Here is a 17,200-nt window from a genome sequence, read left to right on the forward strand (position 1 = left end):
CTTAGGATCACAAAGTTTTCCACTCTCCTTTTCGAAAATGGAATTAAAAGTTTCAACTTACATCTAAGTTCCATCTACTAAGGATTGTGAAATTATCCAAATAACCTAACGCATGCTTTTTCTCACTTTTTGAGCTCATTTTTATGCTTTTGTTCATTTGCTTAGTTTTTCAAAAATACAACTGTGCATATTCATATTTATGATTCAAAATAAACTTTAACATGTATCTATCATCATTTCCTCGAAATCCGCATAAACAACCATAATTTTTAAATCTATGTCAGAAAAAATTTTCGTGGGGCTTAAAAATCCTCTAAAAACATCAGATTTGAAATAACATTTATATAAGTTCAAACTCTTTCTTTAAAAATCTACTTTTCATGAGAGATGTGTAAACATGTGCAAGAACGTAAACAGAAATATCAAGGTGTGCAAACTACACCCTCCCCCATGCTTGAATGACACTGTCTCAGTGGCACTCCCCCATGCTTATATGAAACTAAGTGAATGCACATGAGAAGAAATAAATGAGGGAAAAGAGTAGAATGACCTGACATGAATTAAAAATATACGTTCTATGAATATAATGAATGCAATGTATACATGACAAAACATGAAACTCATAGAAAAACCAAAAATAAAACCAAATAAAATCTACAAATCCTAGCAACAAATGTAATACTGTACAGAATATGGGTTGCCTCCCATAAAGCGCTAAGTTTCACGTCCCCAGCCAGACGGATCCCTAAAAAAATCCTTCATCGTCCATGAGATCAATGGACATGAAGTCAGACTCAACCGGGCTCTATGAAGAAAAGAGTGTCATCTGTGACACTACACACTGTGTTTCCATCCCTTCTACCTCCAAATGTAGGATCATAACTCTCTCGACGTGAAGAACAGAGATTAGTCTCATCTGAGAGACTGGTCAAGAATCGAGAGTCTAGGACCGACCGAGTATCAATGAATGCTACTTCAGATAAGTGGTGAATATGATCAGGCTTGACTTGGTCAAGCACCTTCTGCATCTGCACCTCTTGCTTACTCAAAACGATTGGTGATCCTAAAGGCTGAGAAAATGAGGCTTTATATGATGAAAATGTATGCTGTGAGTAAGGCCCCTTCTGTTGAGGTATCATGGAGATCGACTCGTCAGTAGAAATGATATGAGGTTCATGAGTCGATTCTTGAGTGGGGTGACACGCCTTCCCATATTGAAGGGATGTAACAGATTTGACTGGCTCATGATGTGAAGTAGGTTGCAAGTCAAATAACATGGAATTCTCTCCCTTGGATGTGACAACAGACTGACTAGATGGGTTCCCCTCCCTTTGCCTACTGAAGGTCTCAACCAACTGTCCCATTTGAGTCTCTAGCTTGGCTATTGACTGCGTATGGGAGCTCAAAACTTGTAATATCCTATCTTAGAAGGATTGACTAAATGAAGGCTCATGAGGATGGGGTTGAGTATAAGCATGTTGGGCTGGGGGATGAACCTGTGGAAAAATGGGATGCGAGTAACCTTGTGAAGGGTTACTAGGTCTATACTGTGAATGGGAGGGCTGATGGGATGAGGAAATAAACTGGTTTCACCAACCTGGGTTATATGAGGATGTAAATGAATCGGGCATGGGTTTAGCAAAACCTTGGGCAGCATTCACCTGCTCCTGAACGAATTCAGGATATAATGGCGCTGCCGGACAATCTGAAACACAGTGTGCAGAGCTAGCACATAGCTCGCACACTCTTTCTACTGGATTTCTCGAAGAATTGGCTAGGAATTGATCTAACTTCCTAGTCAACTGGTCAACCCTGGTACGCAATTCTAACTCAGACCTAACTTCGGAAATCCCAACTTTCCTAGGACCACTAGACACAGGTGTAGTCCTATCGATCCGTGAAGACAAATTATGATGCATCGTGTTTTCACTCAAGGTCTCGAATAGAGACCACGCCTCGTCCTCACTCTTGAGCATAAAAGTGCCCCCACAAGACGAATCAACCATTTGACGATGCTTTTTAGTAAGCCCGTCATAAAAATACTGCACCAACTGCCAACGAGGCACCTGGTGATGGGGACACTTGCGGAGAAGATCTTTCAATCTCTCCCAAGACTCGTGAAATTGTTCTCCCTCAATTTGAGAAAAACTGGTTATAGCTTTACGAAACTGATTCGTTTTACCAATTGGGAAGTATTTTTTTAAAAATTCTCTTTGCATTCCTTCCCAAGTAGTAATACGAACCGTCTCAAGAGATTTTAACCAGTGCTTGGCTTTATCTTTGAGAGAGAACGGAAACAAAGTTAACCGCATAGCATCTTCTCCAAAATTATTGATTCGCACAGTCGAGCAAATCTCAAGGAATTCGTCGAGATGACGATATGGGTCCTCATTGCTAAGGCCATAAAACGAAGGTAACATTTGAATCACACTGGCCTTAATCTCAAAATGGCTCGCTCCTACATCAGGTCTCGTGATGCAGGAGGCAGGAGTATACGTATTTGGCATGAAGTACTCCCTCAAAGGACGGATCAATTGATGATCGTCAGCCATTGCATACACCTTAGAGTAGACCGGTGTAGCACACGTCCTAACTTTGGGTTTTCTACCTAACTAATGCACTAAGCGGCCAAACCACGCAAACCACAAAGCGAGTAGACTAAAAACAACAAAAACTAAACAAACACCATGCAGTTACACATAACAGAGATTATGCAAAGAAATGTGAAATCTATGTGTACGGTACCAATCGTACACAGTCACCTCTAAGGGAATCCTAATAAGTGGGCTGTGCAGAAAAGTAAGCTCTTCTCTAAGATATGCACATACGTGGTTCTAAACCTAATTGCAACACAAACACTAGGCAATAAAGCGAATACTAATATTACGCCGTTCCCCGGCAACGGCGCCAAAAATTTGTTGTCTTCTTTAAAATCGTTGTAATTTTGAAAAGATTTTTATATGAAAAGCATGTGAAAACCAGACATCAAATAATAAAAACCGGTTCTCACTAGTGGATGAGACCGGGTCGAACTCAGGGAACAGGAATATATCGTATTCAAGTACACAAGTCTAAACTAATCTTTATTGCCGAATTATTGAAATATAAAATGTTCAGAAAAGTAAAAACAACTAGCTATTACAACAAATGAATACCCTTCGCAGAGGGCGTAAAGTGCAATATTTACAAACCCAGAATTAAATGCCTAAATTCTAAAATAAAAGAAAAACATCTTCTATTCTTGTACTTCCCGTGTCACGTATCGCTTTAGCTCCACTCCTGTGCAATCCTGCACAAGTCAAAAGGACACGAGCAGCACAAGGGAAATATAGAAACTAAAACTATACTAAACTAGATAAATGCTAATTACAAAAGTAATTATGCAAGAAGAACTAACTATCTACTAATGGAACAGTAATTAAATCTTCTAATTATAATGCAAATCACCACTAAGTACTAAGCTAATATTTAACAGCTTATTTAACTAATATCATTACTCCAATTTCATTGTTACACACGGTTGATTAACTGTTACACAAATTCGGTAGACAATGAATCAATTTCAGACAGCATATTCAACAATCATTGAAATCCTCTGAATCATTGACAGCAACCGTATAGCAATTCGTTCAGAAAAATTTTCTAAACAAAACCAGATATAGCCTTCAACCGGCTGTCAAAGAACATTCCTTTTTTTTTCTCTTGAAATCAATGAAGATACAATGCTCCCATTGTTTTTATCAGAAAGCAATAGATCACTGCTTCAACAGTCAGTTGCTATCAATATTCATATCAGATTCAGACACCCGATTGAATATAAAAAAAATTCAAAAATATCTGCTGGAATTTCAGATAACCAAAAAATTTACACTAGAAACTTCCAACAGCCACCAGAGTTACTGGAAATCAAAAATCTAAAGAAACAGTAAACCATGAACTGAATTTCACGGTGGTTAAAGAATGAAATTTCATGTTTCTTCTTTGTGTGCAGTGAATCAGAAGCTTTCAATCGGCTGGACTGTATTTATCTCTCAGATTACTACAGAAAATTAATCCAGCCGATGGACTTTGGACAAAACAATCGCCGAATGTTCAATTGATTCAGATCATTGCTGGAAAACATTAATCAATCAGTTGATCAACACTCATATAGTTGATTATTGAAGTAATCACTCTAAAGTTCACAAATCTTCATTTAAACCAGACATTACATAATTTTGACAGATTGAAATTAATCAAATTCCAGCAATCAAGCACCGGAATGTCCATTCATGCTCAGCTTCACTCGCCGGAATTCCTTTTCCATTCGTGACTATCAACAAAATTCTGAATAGAAAATTTGTCTTCTTCTAATGTTGATTCAGATTGTCATCATACGGACATTACTCCAGCAGGTTCCGATCAAAATTTTAATCAAAAACTTATGCAAGATCAGAAACACTATTCCGGTAGATCCTTGTCCATCGCCGGAATTTCTCTTCAGACATTTTTTCTTTTTTTATGTTTTCTTGTTTTTTTTTATATTTTCCACATTAATATTCAAACCTTAGATTGAAATTCATAAAGAAGAAGAAGGAGAAGAAGAAGAATCGGATGAAGAAGATGAAGATCTGAAGATGAAAGAAAAAGAAGCTGCAGAAGAAGAAGAAGATGCAGAGGATGAAGAAGAAGAAGAATTTGGAGAACTTACCGTGAACTGAAGGGTTAGAGGAGAATGGCCGGCCTCCTCCCATACGCTGCCGCCGTTGATGGAAGTCTCTCCACCGGAAAACAGGGAAGAAGAGAGAAAGAGGGAGAAGGGGAAGAAAGGATCAGGAGAAGTGGAGAGGAAGGAGAAGAAGAGAGGGTTGTAGCTCAGGAAGTGGGAGACCACCGGTTTTTGCGATTTTGGGGGTTTTAAAGAATTCAAGCCGGTTGGAACCGGTTCAAACAGAATTTTTTTTTAGTTCAAAAATAATGCAAACCGGTTCCAGCCGGTTTGCTTATTCATTTTTTTTTTTAGTTTTTTAAAATTCAACAACCTTGTAAACCGGTTTATTACAAAAAAAATTACAAACAAAACTTTATTTCATTTATAAGGAAAATAAAAACTATTCTACTAATTTTTTTTTCTTTTCTAAAAAAAAAAAACATTTAAAATGATTTTAAAAACTATTTTCTCTATTTTTTTATTTTTAATTTTTAATTTTTAATTAAAAACTAACACTAGACTACTATGAATATAAAAAAAAAACTAAAATATGTATAAAAAATGTAAAATAAAACTATTTTCCATACATTTTCTATTTTTAAATCATTTTAGCACATTTACTCGAAAACTAACATAAAATTGGGTTTTTGAAACATTATTTTATAAAATCATGCATATTTAAATGTTAATAAACCCTGAATTATATGCATGATCAATAAGGCTATTGTCCCTTTGGATTGCAAATGCATGCAAAGAAACGTAAGAGTTCAAGAAGCTTATAAGAAATCAAATAACCTTATAAGGATTCATAAACTGATCCATGTTGTAGAAGGTGGATAGACATGCATATGCAATTTCATGGTGCTCAGTTACTGGTGATCAATTTATTCATTCCATTGAGTTGAGTTGTAAAACCCATGGGCTATGACACATGGGTACGACTGAGGATATGGAGATGTGGCCATTTTTATGAAGCTCCCAATAAGACTTGTATATACGGGATATGGAATAGGAGTCAAATGGAGTATTGGTGTGACGTAGCTTATGGATTTTCTTTCCATGTAACTCTAATATTGTCATATAGGGAGAAAACACCATATAAATGTCTTCTTAAGGCATCTGCATAGACGAGTGAAAACGGTTGGTAATAGATAAACATGATTCTGGTCTAACCAGAATCTTTACACTTGCTAAACCACAGCTAACCCAAATTCACATCAGTCAGGTCCATCCTGACATCGACTGACCTGAACCCAACAACAATAGGCATGGAAGTGGATGATGCACTTTGCTGAGGCCATTGTTGTTGTCAGTGTGGGGACACAATAGACTGGGGTTTGTCCATCTCCAGCCTGTTGTCGCAATTTTCATATAGCCGACGGTCCCTATGCGCAACAGGGCATCTCACGCTCTATTTGAGCATAGTTGGCTAGAGTAACATTGACCTCAGCTGTGGCATCTTACACATGGTGTTGGGACAGCATGTCGAAAAATAAAGATATAGATGTATAACTGGAAAACGGTTTGTTTCACCCAGATTGCTTTTTAAGAAAAAAAATAGTGACAGATCGACTTGGGCTATTTTGCCTCAAGTTTGGGTGGCTCGGTATAGTCTTCAAGGCTTTTAAAGATCTGCCTTTGCCCAATGGTGGTTGTAACAGATTTGCAGCATGTCAATGACTCATCACAACCCGACCATAGTCAAGAGTATATATTTATATGTATATATATGCATATATATGATAAAATGTTTTAAGAAGACAAAAGGGTTCGGTACAACCTTATAAATGACAAATGCTCGAGTTCACAAAGCCTTAATTGTATAGGTATTCTTGTTCTACTTGTTAAATATATATATATATATAAAGATGGGAATTTGGATGGGTTTGGCCATCACCGTATACATAGATACACTTTTGCAAAAGTTGCACATTTCATTATTTGTTCCTGAAAAATATGTTTATCTCATTCTTGAGTTTGTGAAGTATAGAAAATGATAATGGTACTTGTTACTTCCCTGAAAGTGGAAAATATATTACATCAGAGATTCACTATTATGCACATACTCAAAGTGGGTCTGAGATTTCCTATTTTGTACATACATTAGATATGGTAAAAGCACATTGTAGTGCACAAGTTTAAATAGCATGATGATTTTATTATATGCTTATGAAACAAATGTTATGCATCAATGAATGTGGCAAATGATTTAGACACCCATGACATATTCATGTTGCACATGGTTTTTGTAAGTGATTGTCATACGAAGGTTGCGACCAATGTTTTAATACATGAATTGTCTGTTGCCAAATTCATATTTTTGTTATAACTGCACAAATGAGTAAAACTACAAGGGCACAATAGTACAACTTGAAACTGAGTATGTCAAATCTTTTTGGTGCCATATGGGCATATATGATGATAAGGGAATTGCATATAATTGAATCATGATTGCATGTAAATATTATGACATGTTTAAGTGCTAGTTGATCTATGTTTGTTCTGCAAAAGTTTGCATAATAAAGGACATTTTTCATGCCATGATCATGTGAAAGCTCAAAACTGAGCTTGCGGTCTTGCAGGACCAATGTAGTGCCATACAAGCACTTATGAAAAGTCGTACTTGAGACATGCATTATGAGTGCATGGTCAGTGGGGTAAGAAATGTATGCCCGAGCTCAGAAATAAAACTTTAAAATGCTTAAATATAAGTACTCAACTCATAGTTGAGCCAAAATTTTGAGAAATCATGGTTAGTGCCTATGGGGCATTCGATGGGTAATGTGCATACACTGAGATCGCTCTGAGTGTGGGTTGGGATTTTAGAAATCCCTTGTGGTGCAATGACTTGCACATAAAAATAAACGAGAATGAAAAATATGCACACATAACCTAAATGTGGGATTCTGAGTATACCTGAAAGACAATATATGTTACCGGTTTCTCGAGATACTGGGTATACCTGAAAACAGTATATGTTGTTGGTTTCTCAGGGCTCTGGGTATACCTGAAAGACGATGTATGTTATCGGACCCATGGTCTACCTTGGAGAGGATATGTGGTATAAGCTTTGTGGACATTCTTGTTTTTGTGAGAGCTAGGTGTCTCACCCGGTCCCCAGTCCACAGAGTTAGAGGGCCAGGAGTACCAATGTGTCCTAAGTGGTAGATTCAAGTCTTCTGCAAAAGTTATCAAGGTGCATCCTAATTCTAGTTCTAGCAATTGAGGAGTATTCTCTCGATCACAGACTGTCCCCTTTGGACCTTCGTACGGCTAGTTATATGGGTTATTAAATAATAAACCCCCGTATGGTCTCGGTCCGCTACGATGTTTATGCCTGTGCGTATCCACAGAAAAATTAACAAGAGAAACATAAAGTCAGTACACTTTTGAAAGTCTTCAAGTATACACACAATGCTTCATGTTACATTTGTTATAGTATGATCGTGATTTACTCATATGATGCATAGCTTAACAATGCTTTACTTTACATTCAAATATGAAAATATAAATGTGATTCATTAATATGATATGTCATTCATGGAGGTCCTTTCTTTATATAGTAAATCATGAAAAACTTGCAGTTAGTGAACTATACATTCAAAGCTTGTTTAATTATTGTTAGATCATATATTCATGTGTTGCACATATACTTGTACACATGACACTAAGCATATTCATATATATATTTTGCTTCTTACTCAGACAGTGGAGTCTGATCCCTTCTGAATTATTTTTCAGGAAACAAATAAAGATGGGCAATTGCAGTCATCGTGCGGATGAGCCATGAGACCATATCTTCTTTGGATGTCCTGAGGAACTCTGTCTTCAATAAATTCATTAAATTTGTCATTTATGACTTGTAAAATTTCAAGGCAAGGTTAATTCGCCTAATGTTATTGAGTCTATACTATCACCTGTAACTTGCCCAAATTATTTGACTGAGGGATTAATAAAATATTTCCGCTGTGGTTTTAGAAAAAAAAATTATTCCAAAATTTTCAAGTTAAATATTTGGAGCATTACAGGTTTGATTACGAGTGGTTTCGTACTAGACCTGATGCTGGTAGCGTAATAATACGCTCACGCTTGCACTCATCGGTGCCTCTAACATTTGGTATGATTTGTTGATTAATTACTTTCGAGAAGTTTTAACTAATTTGATAAAAAAAATTCTCTCCAAATTCTAAAAAATGTGAAAGATTTAAAGGTTAGGTTTTGAGGGCATTACAATTTTTTTAGATTTTTCGCTTATCGTAAAACCACATGCATTACAAAGTAGGTTTACGATGACTCAACATATATGCATAAATTTAGGTTGCTTGAACTAATCTTTCCATGCTAGAATTTTTTCATGCTTTTATGTTTGTGTAGTTTACTTTTTAGAAACGGGTTTGCGTTGCACTCTTTACAAATAATATATATATATATATATATATATATATATATATATATATATATATATATATATATATATATATATATAATTTTTTTTACGTATATATAAGATTTTTATAAGTAAAAATATGCATGAGATTTTAAATTAAAAGATAAAAAATGTATATGTTAATTCTCTTGTAGCTTACAATGAGAGAGTAAGCGGTACATTAGGTTTCGTGAGATTTTATTAAGCATGAAAGGTTGCATTCCTAGCCACGAAGATAAGGATAGTTTTCACTGGTGCCATGGGGTAGTAGTGAGATTATTTCAGCTAAAAGTTAAATCTAATAAATCAAGATGCAGGTGTTGGGGTTCTCTCTCGACTAGATCACCCCTCATTAGAGACTAAAGAAGAGAAACAAAGATAGAGTAATAAGATACAAATTGATTGAATATACTCTTGGGTCAGGCCTCTAGTTCAGATATTCTTTGTGTTGTACCCATAGAGTATTATAAAAAAAACAAAAGTATATTGTGCATGTAGTGAAGCATGACAAAGAAAAACATAAATAAATGAGTTATAAGTCACTCGTGAATGTTTTGCTTGCATTTGTAAGTCGTGCATAAATTGAATGCTCATGCATAAATAAAATTGATTATTAAAATGCTTATGACTGATAATTGTTATTATGTATGAAAAGTATGTTGTTTCATGTCTGCTTATTTTTATGTATGTGTACTTTGTCATTGTATTCATGCTATTCATGCTGGAGGCTATTTTGACCCCCTACTAAAAACCATTTCAAGAAATGAGTAGCTAATTAAGCCAGAGCTGTTGTGGAAAGTTGAAACGGTGTCAAAGAGCAAGACATTTTCTTTTTCAAAAATTGAGTTTTTTGGATAAACTTTACTAATTGTTTTAAGAAAACATTATTGTTATTCCAGATTATATAATTCCTCTGCTTATGGAATGAAATCATTTTGAGAAAGGTTATCTACATTAAATTTAGTTTTATCGTTATTGTATGATCTGTAATCCGCCTAAGGTTTTAGATCAATGTTAAAAAGGCTTTTAGTGATGATTTAAAAAAAGCGAAATTTTAAATTTTATGTGTTTTGGGGTTTAAAATCTTGGGGTGTTACACTTTCTCTCTCATCCTCTTCTTTTTTAGAAACTTCCTCTTTCTCTTTCTTCTAAGACATCTTTTTCTTTCTTTCCCTTCTTAATAGTTATAAGATGAGGAAACTCTCTCTCTCTCTCTCTTAATGTTCTCACCAATTGTCAACCTTGCATGGCTACTATACCAAAAATGTGAACTTACTTTTTCATTTCCTGGTAAATAAGTCATTTCATGCATGACATGCTTGTGAGAACTTAGCATTTCATTTCGTGGTAAATAAATTGTTTCATGCATGACATGCACAATTTAATTAATAAAGGGTTTGTAAAGAGATTCACCTCATGAAATGGTATAAGAAATATCTTTTGATCTGACCCAACACAGCATCTATAGCATCTTTTACTCAGCTCAGATCTCTCTCAATTTATATATTCAATACAATCAACAGTATGCAGTTTTTTTTATAAAATGTTCTAAAATTAAACTAATTTTCCTTTTTTTCTCAAATATTCGCAAGATGTTTAGTTAATCTTTTTAGAGCTTTCTTGGTATAAAGGGTCCGTCTGGGGGCTTTGCCGGGACACGAATCCCGTTGATCAACTAACTGGGAGGGAACGTGTCACAACATTGGTTATTCACTTTAATTTTTTTTTATGTAATTGTTTTTTTAAGAAAAACCATTTTAGTTTCATAATACAAATTTTGACATAAATATTGCATATCTAGAGCACGATCATATGGGCAGGCCGCTTACCATGCTAGTATAAATAATTAATATATTTTTAGGTAAGAGAGAGAGAGAGAGAATAAAATTTAACGTCTCCATTAGTGGGGGTATAATTGGGTCAGGTATACCCGAACTGAACTGATCGATGTCTCGAACTGATTAGACCTGAATTGACCTGATTTTGATAGACTCATGGGTTTGGGTCAGGTCCACAATTTGGGACCGTTTAAAAAAAGGTTGTTTCTGGGTATGTAAAATATAGATCCCACCTTGGTTTTATACTCAAACCCACTATGTACCCAAAATAGATTTATACCCATCCATTTTCAATCATAATTGAACATAATGTTATACCAATTACTAGAAATTAAATATAATTATTATTAATAATATATTTATCATTAATCTAATAGGTTTCTTTTACGATAACAACTTTCCTAACTCTAAAAAGTTAAAAATCCTAATAGAACTTATTTATATTGAAACAATCATACTCATTTATATAAAAGTAATTTATACCTAAACTGATTAACTCTTACACGTCTGCATCGTTTTTTTAAACAGAGAAAAGCTGGGGTTAGGCAGACCCCTACCAGTTATACAATTATACCATTGGGATTCGAACTTGCAATGTCCCCAACGCAAGGTGACGTGCACTAACTGAACCTACCAGACAAGGGGAACCCCATTGGTTTACAAGTCTGCATCTTAGTAATATTTAGACTTGACCCATTTGGAACAAACCTGTTTTTAATTAAACGTTTTAACCCATATGGGTCCATAATTTTCAATCATATCCGATTTAGAATCCATACTGGAACATGAATCTGGACCTGAATCAAATTGGGTCAAGTTTGAGTCTATCTGTCAGATCTGATTAAAATTAAAAATGGGTCTACTTAAGATCTGAAGCCTTTGAACCTGAACCAGTTTGCACTTGAACCCATTAACTCATGTGGATATTCAAATTTAGCCATACCCAAACCCAAATAGAATTAGATCAGGTTTAGGTCTAATTGTTAGACCCGATTCAAGAAATGGGTGTAATAAGACTCAACCCAAATTCTAACTGAAACCGACCTGTTACATCCAGAGTCTCCATGTTGGCGACTTGATCTCTCTCTCTCTCTCTCTAAAGTCTTCCTAAAATACCTATTTAATTAACTTTCTAATTTCTCTTTCCTACAGGATTCCACCTAAATAGCTTTCCTAATCTCTCTCTCTCTCTTACGTCCCCATAGGCTAACACAGTTTGATAATGTTCTCCCCTTGTAAGCCTCTTAGCTGATAATCTTTTGTTGATGGTGTTTTTATCTATTGATTTCTTTTTATGCACACATATTGTAGTTACCATTATTTGAATGCGAGGATCCCACTATCAGAGATATCCATTGCACTAGCTCTTGAAAACTCCATTTGTTGCTGGTTACTAGGAGCCATTGCTAGGTTGCCCTTTTAGTTTTTCATGGATTCGATAAATTCAACAAGTACATTTTTTGCTCTCAATATCCTTCTACAAAAGTGCCCAACATTGTGGTTATATTCAGTTTATATATATATAGAGAGAGAGAGAGAGCCCAAAAACGATCAACATTACTTAAAAGTGAAACTCAACAAAGCGTTTGAGTTCCACGAGCACAAACATAACAACAAAACATGAAAACACTATTTACACAAAAACAGAAAAACCAGAACACAAAACAGAAAACTCATCAAGGACCACAAACATCTAGATGAGGATTGGTTGGAGGCAGAGGCAGGTCTTTGAGATATATGCGTAAGATAACATACACATCAGCCAAGACCCTATGAGTCAAATGGTTAAGATTGAACGAGACATCCCGAAAAGCAGCATCATTTCTGGCCATCCATATGAACCACCACACTGTAAATAACCAAACTCTCCAAATAGTCCGCCACTTCTTTTCGTATCTAATTATAGCAGGACCGAGGATAAGATCTAACGCAAAGCAGCCCTCCCGCACAACAACTGATGGAGCCCTCCAAGTCATAGAAAACAGTTCTCGAAACACTTTACACGACCAAAAAAGATGTTGCGTAGTTTCTTCAGCCTGCCGACAAAGCACACACCAACTGAGAAACTGAAACCCCTGTTATTCCAACCTTGTGAAAATGTATTTCAGAAAAGAGATGTCAAGCCTAGAGGCACGTTCTTAAGATCGCTATCTTTAGAACTTCAATCGCCCCACTCCGGGAAGTCCGAAGATGCGAAAAGGGGTTCGATGCGACTGAGTTCCCAGGATACAACTAGGCTTGAACCTCTAGAGAGTCACTGTTTCGCAAGGACAGATGATCTCTACCACACTTGTACTCTGCAAGGCAAATCGAGAAGAAGGAAAAAGAAGATTTTGGAGAGTCGAAAAATTCTTGTGTTTTCAAAAGACCAAAATAGAAGATATTTATAGACTTTTAGAGAGGCCAAAACATTTTGCGATAAATGAGATTAATGGCCATAAATCTGACGGTTTGAAAATAGGACAAAAAAGTACCTGAACGGTCACCCTCCTTTGACTGTCAATCAAAGGCCTCCAAAACCGCCCAACAGTCACAATGCAACATTAACTCGATATGCATGCAACTTAAAGCTTTTCAAACGGCCAGATAACTAAAACAGAAAAGCAAAACGGATATTTTCACCTCATAAGCACCTCGCACCGCTGCGAGCGTGCGAAGTGCAAAGTGCGCCATCAAAACACCACATTGCGCCTCAAGCGCCCTTGCGCACGCACGCGCGCGCGCGCGTGTGCGCGAACGACGCGTCCGTTGTTGCACGATGCGCAGCAACGTCCGCAATCCACCTAAAGAATCAAGACTTACCAAAGTAAAGAATAGATAACAAACTCTCTATTTAAACCTCTTGAAAAACTTTTCTCTCTTAGATATGAGACTAAACTTTTTCAAAACTCTTTTGGTAGTAATCATTAATATTTTAAAACTTTCCTAACTGTAACGCCCCGGATTTCCAAAACAAAGCTAAGTTAAAATTTTCATGAATTTCTTTTTTTTTTCTTTGCAGCGGAACTTAGAAAGCTTTTAGCAGCGGAATAAGACGATAATGAGTCGTCGGTTTTAGAAAACTCCGAGCACGTTGCAGGTATGTGGCCAAGCAACTCATTGACCACCAAAGTGTTCTATTTTATCGAAAGCACATGTTTATTACAACACTACTGCTTAGAAAAGCAGTGAAGGGTCAATAAAAAGGAAGCAGTACAACTCTGTCTAGAGAAACCCTGAAACTCGATGCCGCCTTGCTCCGCATATCGCCACGCAGGTTCAACACCTAAAATCCCCATAAAACGGGGTCAGAACCACTGATGGTCTGGTAAGTAGGCAAACACCTATCTATTCAACTCAAGTAAATGCATAGACCACTCAGGGTCGCAGTTCGTAATACGACGCTCAAGCCTCCATGACTTAGCGTATATCGCAAAAGCCTCATTAGGGCTATGAGTTGAACATCCACGCAAGTCGTCATGACTTCGCATAAGCCTCTTCAGGGCTGTGAGTTAGAATAATCTCTTAAGTCTCTATGACTTAGCCTTGACTTCCTCAGAGTCACGAATGGATGTTTAGCTCAAGTCTTTATGCTTGGCACATCCGTATCCTACGAATCTAAGGACAGCTCTCCGAGCTTCACTTAGTCGTACGGATATCAATGGGGTTCTTTCCCAATCGGTTCAGTAGTATACCGACCATGACACCTTCACAAAGGTTATGCAGGACTGACTCAACAACGTCATCCACTCATACATTCAAAGTAGCGTTGTACCTAAGCTAATGCTTTGTTTCGATAATTGCACCTCCCCCTGGGCTTAAGGGACTCATATCTGGGCGACAACGCGACGATCTGGGGGTTGATTATTCTATGTATTTTAGATACCTCAGAGGCCTGTTGACCCCATCCCCCTAGTAGGACGGTACAGCATACCGGAAGAGATCCTTACTAGGTATCCGAATGCATTCTGCTACTGCAGTAGTTGGGTTCAATCCTTAGATATTTAAGGATAACCACGACCTCCATACCTCTGAGTGACGAAGGCCATCAATGAACTCTATCAGGTTCGGGTGAAATATATGTCACTCAAGGCTGCGCCATCACCGTCTTCCTCGGTGAGAAATTCTGAAAGGGGCCTGCCGGTCTTACAATTACTTGACGAACATTGCATGCCTATAGGACAGCCTTTGAGAAGTATGTACCCGACCCCAATCAACCACACGGTTTTCACCATGGAACAAAGGTTTTATTCATATGCATGCTTAACTCTGCACTCGGCACTTCGGCTTTGACGAGCACTTCACCTCTTTCGGTGGAAACAACACACTCCGGCTCAGCGGCCCTTACAAGTCTGGTTGTCTGATAATTCTCAATGAGCATGCACATGACTCGATCTCTACGGATCGGCTACTCGGCGTATTTTTACGCAACGAGCTCAGGACCTCGTCAAGGTGCCACCACTACTTTGGCGCAACGGCTCTTACAAGTATGGTGCCCTTGCAGGTGCTAGGGAGACGAGTCATTCTGACATCGTTCCAACAAAGGACATCATTGTGTCACTTAACTGGTTCTGGCAGCTCTTCTGCCAACCATTCTGTCAACACCTTCTCTGCTCTACCGGCAGTGGTGCGACGAACCTTTCTACATCGTAGAAGGCGTTCCATAACTGGGTAGCACTTCTGTTACGTTCTTTCTGAGCCATTCTTCGCTCCTTCAGGAATTTCAGCAGCACTTCCTCTCTTTTACGGAGAAAGCGTGCGTTTCTTTTATCCATTTCAGCGGCATCTCCCCTCTTTGGTGGGAAATCGCTACGCTTAACTCGGGAAATGGATGCGCACCGTTGTGCGTACTTTGCATCCATCAAGGTTGCAGGAACCTTGGGCCATAGCCAGGCCATACGTAATTGATTTAGTCTTTACGTAAAGAGCATTTTGCCAAAAGGCGAAGCCTTTCCAATAGGGGCTTCTTTCGTCAAGCAGAATCTTGCACGAGAAGCGGTAAGGGAATCGCATGGGCGATTTTGGAGTTGATCTCCATTTGAACGCTCACTTACGCGCCATATATGTAATATAAGCAGAAGCCTGTGCTTTATACAGCGGCGGCGTAAAGGAAATGCATATACTATTGTTCAGGATGTGTAACTGAACGAAATATTCTACATATATAACAAAGCAGAAGCCTTGGCATCGTTCGACGCGACAGCGTAAGTAAATACATTGCAGAAAGCAGGAGCCTTGGCATCGTTCGACGCGACGGCGTAAGTAAATGCATAATCGAAAGTGCTTTAATCGGAAGTACAGAAAGCAGGGAGCCTTGGCATCATACGACGCGACGGCAAAGGTAAATTACATAGCCTGTGCGATATAAGACGCGTCGGCAGAATCAGCAGATATACACCTAGATCTGTATCCAACGATAGTTACGAGGCGAGCGAGTGAGCACCGAAGTGTCCTAGAGGGCTCAACCAAGAACTAGGGTGAGATACTATTTTGAAGAACGCATATACTGCGTATTCGAACATATATATCCGACGATAGTTACGAGGCGAGCGAGTGAACACCGAAGTGTCCTAGAGGGCTCAACCAAGAACTAAAGCAAGATACTACTTCAGAAAGTATATGCTATATACAAACAATCAAATACTTGAGAGAGATGGTTTAATGAAGCGAACTTACTTCAATTTGAGGAAGAAACGACTCTGATTGCTTCAAACGCTTCGAATGAGGCTCGACTTCGAAAAAGGATCAACTTCGAACTTCGGACGAAAAAGGACTTGGACTTTGACTTTGAACCAAACCAGGTTCAAGTCAAGTCAACTGGGTTCAGACTTAGGTCAAGTAGGTTCAGACCTAGGTCAGGTGGGTTAGGACCAGGTCAGGCAGGCTCAGACCAGGTCAAGCAGGCTCAGGCTAAGTCAGGCAGGCTCAGACCAGGTCAGGTGGGCTCAGGTGGGCTAGGCTAGGTAGGGGAGGTTTGGAAAAAGGAGGAGAGAGAGAGGGGTTGGCGATTTTCTAAAGGAGGGGGGGTCCTCTATTTATAGGTTCTGAAACTTGGGCCCCAAGTTTCAGAATCCCCTCTTTACCCCTTGGCTTTTCAGAAATCCCTTCCATGGAAGGTGCTGGAAGGAGCTGGAAGGCTCTGGAAGGTGCTGGAATATTCTAGAATCTTCTAGAATATTTTCTGAGGAATATTTCTGTGGGTCCCGCAAGAATTTCGGGTTTTCGGCGATTTTTTTCCGAAAAATTCTGAGTACGCCATTATCTTCG

Source organism: Nuphar pumila, chromosome 11, assembly GCF_984573655.1.
Source record: "Nuphar pumila chromosome 11, dmNupPumi1.hap1.1, whole genome shotgun sequence".
Lineage (NCBI taxonomy): Eukaryota > Viridiplantae > Streptophyta > Magnoliopsida > Nymphaeales > Nymphaeaceae > Nuphar > Nuphar pumila.